Here is a 10386-nt window from a genome sequence, read left to right on the forward strand (position 1 = left end):
AAAGGGATGAATTTGGTGTGTCTTATGTGTAAATTACCCTTTTTTTTAATATAGAAAACCTATTATGAATAGTGTTTGAGTAACTAGAAACAAGTTAAAAGTGCTTACATAATTAATTATATAGTCAAATATGATGCATAGTGGATTATCACCGTATCATAATGAATTATGCAACCACACATGTCCGATCAAATAATCATTACTGTATAGTTTTTCTTAATCAAGCACATGATTCAAGTTTTTCATTCACTCTGCTTTACTCCAACTAAAAAATCTTTCCATTTTGTTTTACTTATTTGTTTTCACTCTCTTTTAGTTTTTTTCCTGCTAAGTGAGAAGAGTGGAGGAAGTTTTGCAGCATCAGCTTAAGATTCTCTTCTAAAAAGGATCAAAGTCTTCTCCTCGTCCTCTTCTAGATGTAGCAATCCCTTTCTTCTTTCAACTAATCAACTTTGTAATTAACACAATTATACAATTTCTTTCTAATCTCTTATTCCTCAAACAAAAAAGTACTTGCAGTGTTTGTATATATTGTCAAAGAATGTATTGATATGCCCACAGTCCACCAATCAATATATTTCATTTGCATCTCGCCTCAAACATACAATTAAAATGAATAAACACAATTATGTGTTTTCATCTTAGTTAAATTGGATAAGAATGCACCTAGAATAAAAAATTTGCAACAGATGGGAAAGTTCCAGCATATACCGATGTTGAATTATGGATACAGGTCTATTCCAACCGGTTACTTATGTTTGATAAAGAAAACATATATAATCTAAAAATATTTGAGGTTCCACTTTAAGGAAAGGGATTGATGGGTGAAGAAGAATAGTGTGTCTGCATAATTGACCTCATAATTAGCTGCTAAACATGGGAGATTTTTTTGTTTTAGTGAGCTGTGATGGGTGTTTAGTTATTGTAATGAGACAAATTAAGCAGGAGATGACGGATTGTGGTATAATGTTAATGATAGGTGAATTGTTGGTAAAAGATATGAAGTATGATGAGGAGAAGGGTTAGCAAGAGTGTGATTTGGAAGCAGGAAATGATGGTTTGGTTGGAAATTTATGGTGCGATTTGAAGCTTGAAGCAATAGCGGAAGGTAAAGGTGAGGAAATATAATTTGAGATTGGTAGGAACAAGTCCAGAGAGGATGAAGGCAACTTCCATTATCACCAAATGGGGCCTCTCTTCAAATCTCTCTAACTTTATTTTTGGTTCATGTCTCTTTCAACTCTATCTTCCACCCTCTTCACTCTCTCTCTCTCTAGGTCCCCTCTTCCTATGTAGCAGTTGGATACATACACTTCAAAATTACCCAATACCACAGCTAAAGGCAAATGGGTCCTCCTTTCTCAATCTCATTTCCTCTATCATATCACTTTTTTTGTGGTACACATCAACACAAAACTCTGTCCCCTCTTCTCTTTGTTTTTCTAGTCACTCTTGCTTTTTAGTTCCTCAACTGCTTTCCATCCTATATTCTCTTTGACTAACTCTCCCCATACACTGCATTTATCATCAACCATCTTCTACCTTACACTATCTATAAACAATACCCTCTACTCTTGTTATTGTTAACTAACTCAGATAGTAACAGATTATTGGTTTTACTCATAACTCTGATACTAATTTGTGAATAGAGAATCTATTTTATTTCACTGTTCCTTCTACCATCCTTTAAATAGTCTTACAATAAACAGATATTATGACAAGCACATAGTTTAAACTGTTTTTGTTTTGTCACAGTTCATTGGAATTCTGTGTCACCAACTGTGTTGTGCAAATGATGAAAATATCACTGCCTTAACTTGTGTTTCATGCAACAAAGTAATAATACCAGGAAAGATCGAGGAGCATTCAGTTGCTTTTGTACTCATTTCTTTTTCTGCTGTGAATCTATAAATATCACTATATTTTGACTAATTTAGCATTCATAAAATGTCCCTGCTGGCACCTGCTACTAAATTGGAAAAATAATTGGAAAGGGTTCTTATCTTATCCAACTGATATGTGTTGAAGATAATAATTGGGGAAGGGAGATGGCATATGAGGAAGCATTCAAAGAGAGCAGCAGATCCGATGTATAGGGAATCATAGTTCTTTCTCCTGGTCCCTCCTCCTTATTAATTTATTTTATTATTATGGTGTCATAATTTGGATCTGAATGAACTTCTAAAGCTCTACATTTCAGATTGAGAAGATCTGTAATGTCATAAGTAGGATTTGATACAATTGGATATGATGTTAATATGATAAGAGTCTTTCTATAATCTTAAATAAATTAAGTATTCTTTCGATCCTATGAATATATACGATAGTATCACATTATTTAAAAGTCGAGATAGTATCACATTATTTAAAAGTCGAGATCAATAGTAGTTTATATACTATCACTACAAGAAAATCATGAAATAGAAATCAATTTTTAGAAACCAAAATAATTAGTTGCAATAGTAACTAAATTAGAGACCATTTTAGAAACTAAAAAGAATTTTGGTTTCTAAATTAGTTTCTATTATTGTTAAATAGTTTCTAAATTAGTACCTACTTAACAACCAAGGTTTTAGAGACCAAATTTAGAAACTAAATAATTGGTAGTTAAAACCTTGGTCGCTAATTAGATATCAATTTAGAAACTATTTAACAATAATAGAAACTAATTTAAAAACCAATTTTTTTTTAGTTTCTAAAATGGTTTTCAATTTAGTTACTATTGCAACTAATTATTTTGGTATCTAAAAATTGGTTTCTATTTCATTATTTTCTTGTACTGTATTTCTTACTCCAATCCTATCAATTAACACTTTTTAAGAATAAATTATAATGGAGTACTCACTTTTAAAATCGATAATACCTTAAATGTGATGATTGATTTTTTATCATAAAAAAAAATTATGAATTAACAAAAAATATAACATAAACTTGATTATAAATCCTGTATTTTTGGCTTTATAATAATTATTAATCTTATTTAATACATTTTTTCAATATGTTTTTTATTTATATTTTCAGAAAGTATTACTAAAAATATAGTATAAGATTACTCTTGAATATAAATATAGGCCAAAAAGTAAGAGAGAGGTTGGGTTTTTGAGAGTATGTATGTTGCTATGCATTGATCCATTTTACAATCTTAAAATGATGATCTTACAGATGGATGCTATGGGCTTCCTTCTCTTATTTAATGCTCAACTCCTTTGCCAAACAATCCCTCTCTACTCATTCAACTAGACTTGGTCTTGCTTTTTATCATCATATCTAAAAATGATACCAACCATATAATTCTATATTTTTAAAAGGAAAGTTATATATGGGTGTAATATTTTCTAGTTATTATCATGTTCATTGATTTAGTTTATTTAATCCAGAATACAATACAAATAATCAATTCTACAAGTTAAATAATTATGAGTAAATAAATTATTAAATATATAACATGCAATAAATTTATGGACAAAATGAAGTAAAAAGAATAATGTACCTTCCAAGATTAGGGAGTTGTTGCCTCCGCTTTATTGAGTTAATTTCTTTCACAATATAATACAAAATTTTACTCCAAGAGTTAAATAAATTGAAAACTTTTCACATAAACAAAATAAATGCAAAATTCTACTAGTTAAAGTTTTTTAGTAAATACTTTATAAATTAATTCAAGTAAGAATTATATAGATAAGATGAAGAAGAAAAAAAGATAAAGTATTTTTAAAGATTTAATGGTTATTGTCACATTCCTTTATTTACTTTATTTCTTCTTCATGAGAATGAGAAAGAATGTTCAAGAAGTTAAATAAATTGAAGATTCTTTCAAGTAACAAAATAAATAAATAAAAATTTTAGGTTAAAGAATTATGAGTAAAAAAATTATTTCAAGTAACAAATTTATAAAAAAGAATAATGTTAGTGTCTTACTCCATGAAACAAAAGAATGCTCCAAAAGTACACTAAATTGTGTTTTTTTTAACAACATAACAGAATTATTAACAATAAATACTGATGAGAATTTTTTCAAAGCAACAGAATTATATGAAAAAAAAAACAAAAACTCTAAACGTTACAAATTTATGAAAAGATAATTTATAAACTAATTCAAGTAAAATTTTTATAGAAATAAAATAGAAAAATATATCACACCTTTAATGAATTTAAATCTATTGCGACTTATCTCGTGTTAGTTCATTTGTTCCATGATACTATGCACACAAAAATATTTAAAGTAACAAACAAAATTTGAAAAGAAATACAAAATTGTGTGAAATATAAAATCGTTAGTAAATAAATTATAAATCATTCAATTAATAAATATAAATTTTTTTATAAAAGATAACATACCTTAAAGATTTCCTAACTAATACCCTTTTTCTTAAGTTAGTGATTTGCTGCACAACAATGTACTCTAAAAAATAAATAAATAAAAAGTATTTTCGAAAGTAACAAACCTTAAACAAATACAAAATCTACAAGTTACATAATTATGAGTAAATAAGTTATAAATTATTTTAAGTAATTCATTTGTAAATAAAATTAACAAATTTTCAAGAAACAAATTTATTAAATTTAGGTCTCATTGACTGACCTAGATTAAAATTAGTTAAATATCAAAATAATGTTTGAATGAAGAATAGTCTTGTTAATATAATATGGTATAATTATCTCAAATATATAATGAAGAGTTTATATATATATATATATATATATATATATATTAATGGTATTATTGACATATCTCAAATATATAATAAAAAAAATTGATATTTTAATATTTGGATAATTATTTTAAAATTCTGAGGCGTGTTTGCTTGGAACCATTATATTCTATTATATTCTCCATCTTTTTCCTTTGGACTCATTACACATGGAATATATAAAAAATAAACAATGTCCAACAATTCAAAAACCATAGCATAGTTGCTGCCAACTGTGAGTAAATTTTATCATTATAAACCTTACCACTTTTGCATTTCATAATCCCATAATGATTAATACAAATGTGAAAAACTATGTTGCATGCATCATTTAATAATGTGATTATGATCCTTAAACTTGTCCAATGAAGAAGCAAGAGTAATATCAACATCTCACACAAAAGGACAATGGACTTTCATGTGACTTTTTCACTATTGAAAATTGGAATTTTGATGTCAAGTTGTTTTATAGCACAGCACATTTCATTGGCCAAGGCTTGTAAACACCAAGAAAATATCATATGTCTTCAACCATGTTAGCTTATACATAATACTTTTCATTATTAAGCCTCTAAAAACAACCTTGTAACTAATTTAGAATCTAAATAATTGATAGCAAAAATTTTGATAATTAATTAGATACTAATTTAAAAATCATTTAACGATAATATAAACTAATTTAGAAACAAAAATTTTTTTAATTTCTAAAATGGTCTCTAATTTAGTCATAACTAATTATTTTTTTATCTCTAAATCTGGTTTCTATTTTCTTGTAGTGAGCATCCCAAAAACTATGAAAGAACACAATGATAGTTTGATATTTGAACTATCTAAGAAGATGCATACGAGGGTGTATAAAGAAATGGCCCAGATGAAGTTAAGGTGAAAGCCCATTTTTATAGGTTTGGAAATTGTGTCTGGCCCACTAAAACAAGAACAAGCTACAACAAAGATCCTTTCCATGAATGAGTAAGTGTACTTCCACACAGGAAACAAAACATTGAATCCATGAAACTCTGTCTTCCATTATTGTTCTATTAAAATTGACTTTTTGATAATACTCTTCCAAGATCCACCAGTTCAAGACAACACAGGGTAATATTCTTTGAATCCCATGTCATTGAAATTCAGTTTTTCAACTCTTCATTCAACATTTTCTCTCTCAATATCTTAAAGAAAAGTGATGTTTAAGACATTAAATTAACACTGATTAAGATTTGTATTGAGGTTTGTAGGTAGCATATGTTGATTCTAACATTAAAAAAAGGAAAAGAATGTTAGGTTTGTAGTGTAGAAGCAGTCTCTGCCCCTTGCATTGAAGTGTCAACACCTATGGTTGCACCCAGATCAAGTGGCATGACTGAACTTTCATGTCTCAACCCTCGCATCTTGTGGAAAAGCACCATATCTCGAGGAATCAATAATACATTATCAAACCTTCACACCTTTTTATAGCTTTTTATTTCAGACTCACCTTCTTCCTCTTTTTGCATGCTACATTACCCAACTTTTGCATACAAAAACAATTTTAACCTATGAGGCAAGAGCTATGTGAACTAATATCATTCTAATTGGTTGGTTCCCAAATTTGAAACCTTTATCTACTTATCACCATTTCGCCCTCAAGGTATAAAGAACACCGTCTCTGCTTTGCAATTGCTCTATCTCTTTAAGATTCTCTGAAATTATGAAGAGATTTGAGGGACCAGTGTGAGTGGTAGATTACCAAGTTCCTCTTGTGCCATTAAATACCCCCATTGTCTTGGACCTTGGTTTTGGTGAGCAAAGTCATCATTCACTTAACTTAACCTATACCTCTTATATTGACAACTTGTTCCAGTATACAATTTGTGATTCATGATATAAAGAAAGGATATTTTCGTCACTTTATATAAAAAATTTAAATTTTAGAAAAAAAAATAGAGTTGTAAACTGGTACAAGTTGTCCATATATCACTTCTTTAACTTATATATTTTAAAAGAAAATGTTATTTTTACAATTACAGAGTAATCAACTTTTCAAAATTTATTTATTTATTCACATGTTTTCACATTTTACGAGAAAAATTATAAATAAAATATATTGATAGCTCACATTTTTTATACGTTACAATCTCAATATTATTATTTTAATATTTTTTATATTATTTAATTATAAATTTACTCTTTATTATATATATTTATATCTAAATTTATCAGAGTTGATTTAAAATATCATTTGTCATAAATTAATTCTAGTACTAATTTTACTAGATATAATATATAATAATTTATTATTGAATTGTCAATATATCAGTGCTCTTCTATAAATTAGAGTTTCGCAGAACAATTTATTGTTGAGTTATCAACCTATCATGACTTTTCTACTAATTTTGCAGAGGACCACTCAATTAGTATATACTTCCATTAAAGGGAATAACTAATGGTTCATGGTTCATGCATATAACTTTTCCGAGGTTTATGTCACAAAAAGTGCTTTCTGGGTGGCTATGACTAGAGGATTTAGAGAACACCAAAACAAAGAAAAGGTTAGTGAATTAGCCTTTTTGACTCCTTCATAAGAAAAGATTATGGCTGCTATCTTTGGATAAAAGCTGGAACTTTTTTGTTGTCAATGTTAATTTACAAATTCTAATGCACCAAAGGAAAAAAAAAACTATCTTAACAGTTAAAAAGTGCTTATGAGTTCCTTTAAGTGAAATCTGAACATGCCCTGAATTAACAAACTCTGTAAACTTGTGTTTAGATGAGTTTTAAAAAGGAAGAAGCTGTAACAAGCATGCATGTTGAGAACAAAATAGACCAAGCCAAAAATACTTGAAGGCAAAAACACAGAGCTGATGAGTGAGCTCCATGTGTTATGAAAGCTACTATACATGACTTAGTCCATTGAATTTGAATGCATCATAATCTATTGCCATGCATGCTTGCTTAATAACTTTAACTTTTAATTGTATATAATATATTAAAATTAAAATACGTCCCACCTCTGTACAATATTCTTCTGAGCATTTTTTGTTTGAGAACATTCATTGTGTTTTTGTTATCTCTTGCTTTTGCTACTGTTTTTCCTTGCCATTTTAAAATACATAACTTTCTCTGACTTCATATTTCAAAGAAGCAATCTTTTATTGATTTAAAAAATGGGAATTCAATTGATTTTTATCATCCAAGTAAAATTAAAAAATGAAATTACTTTCTTATTAGAAAAAAAATCACAACTATTCTGCACAGTCTAGTTTAATACTAGATGTTGTGTTATATCATGAAACCGGAAGTTCGAATTTTCGGTCACCCAACTCTTATATAAAACAAGATTAGATATACATTGAATTTGTCTTAATCATTCTCATATGATAAGACTCAATAGAACAATATACATAAGGTCCACCTCACATCCTAAGTTAAGAGCATTATTCTCAATTAGGAATTATAAAGCAAGATTAAACGGACATTGAGATTGTCTTAATCATTGTGACAGTATAAGGTCCACTAGAACAATATAAATAAGAGAGAATCTTACAGGGAAAAGATAATGTTATTTTGAATTCTGAACTAGACTATCAAAATTGACATCTTCTAACTTGAACGTCTGAATATTTTTACAGGTAACCATCCACTCGGACATCCAAGGAAAGTAGACAGAATTGAAGAGAAGACAGGAACCATTCGATAGGAATACTCAATCTTGGATAAATTATAAGAACACTGTGTAGATGAATTTGTGTCCTGAAGCAACCCAGAAAGTTAAACAGGTAGCAGAGACATGCATGAATATAACCTTTCATATTACTACATTGAGTACATGATTAATGTGGAGGTTATGCGTTTTGCAGAATGTGGTTTAGTTTATGAAGAAAAATTGAAGAAAAAGAAAGTGGAAGAGGGTAGAGATAGGTAGGAGCTTATCCTTGTGTATGGAGTGATGAAAACGGTACTTCACTGTTCCACCAATCAGACGAAACACGATCCTTCAAATGCCCAACCAGAGAAAAGATATATGAAAACAGTAGGACCTGTTTGAAATGCTACAAAAACATGCAGAAAAAAACAATGTGGTATGGTGATATCGTCGTACGGGTTCCAGGTAGGCAACTACAACCTTTTGGAATGTTGCTCTGAGCAAAGGTTGGGAAAACCCAACTCTGAATACCTCACAAACTGAATACAATAAAATATTTTTTGGTGAGACACAGAAAATTTAACTCTTTCTCCCTCTTGCCAGATTCTTCTCAGTCTTACAGATTACGTCAGTGATAAGTGATGACCACTACTTTTTTAGATACCTGTGAACACTTATCTCTAACGCCAAAAATTTGAGTCTAACTTGGATGGAATACCAAAAACCCCATCAAGAAAAGAGCCTCATCATCCAATAGACTTTCTTCATGCACACTACTGACATGAATTACCAAGTTCAAATTAAACTATTGCTGCAACCTTGTCTTACTTCATGTCATGCATTTGGGAGGGTGAGCAACTCATAGTTGAGTGTTAAGCTAAGATAAACTATGTCATTTCCAACATTTTAAGGTTGTGTTTGATGTCACTGTGTGTGTGCCTTCAAAACATAAATCACTTCCCCTAAAATCAATTTCACTGATGTTTAGGGTTTAAATTTATGATTGAGATCAAGGTGGTGATTTTGCAAATACCAAAACATTTGTTATTGTTGGTCATCTTCATGTAGACTAAACCCAATAGAAAAGTCAAAATTTTCCATTAAGTTTAACCACCCAACATTTTATGTTTCAAATGTTGTTTTTCTGTCAAGGCAATTATTATATTTTGCAGGATGAACCCCAAAAGAAGTTACTTTTGTAGACCTATTAAAAATACTAAAATTTACTCAATACTTAATAGGGAATATGTTGGTAAACAAAAAAACTAAATTATACATTTTCCTCATACCCATAAATAGTTTCTTTTGATTCAAAAACAATAAATGATTACAAGAATCTTATCAATAATAAACTTCTCAAATTCTACCAAATTTCCAAAATATTCAACCCACTTAACCTAATTTGGGAACTTGGAACTTTTATAAACAGAGTAATGTGTTGTTTTAATTAATTGTCCATCTAATGCACATTAAAGTGAAACTAAGATTAAACTTGACAGTTCAACTAGTAGATTGACCAATTAGAATATACTTTAAACTGAGTTATTTCTTATGCCAAATACTTGCAATACACATACTAATACACTTACACTAATACAATCTGAAAGTCATTGGTGTTATGCTCATTAAAACAGAAAGTGAACTAATCATTTTTGTGAATCTTGATAAATTTTAAAAGAGTTTGCTATTAGCATTTTTCATCATTTATTTAATGTTATGTCATTTATCAATGTCAAGCTTTAAACTTATCAAGATTAGTTGTTACCCATAACTTTAGTCAGTCTTTGTATACCTAACACCTACCTGACTTCAGTCATTTTGATTCTAAGTTCATTAATGGTTGTATACAACATACAAAATACAAAATGCTGATTGAAACTATGTTGAAAAAATTCCTATGCATTAATAAGCTTCACAAAATGATGCTCCTATCAAGCAAATCAATTCTTCTTTTTGGAACCAGATTCTTTTTAAACCGATCCCCTTCACTGAATGTGGGTTATGGCCAATAAAATCTCCTTGTATGCTTCATTTCATGGTTCCAAAGCCAACGAGTCACGAGACCTTCTAACT

The sequence above is a fragment of the Phaseolus vulgaris genome, chromosome 11, assembly GCF_000499845.2.
Source record: "Phaseolus vulgaris cultivar G19833 chromosome 11, P. vulgaris v2.0, whole genome shotgun sequence".
NCBI classification, from domain to species: Eukaryota; Viridiplantae; Streptophyta; class Magnoliopsida; order Fabales; family Fabaceae; genus Phaseolus; species Phaseolus vulgaris.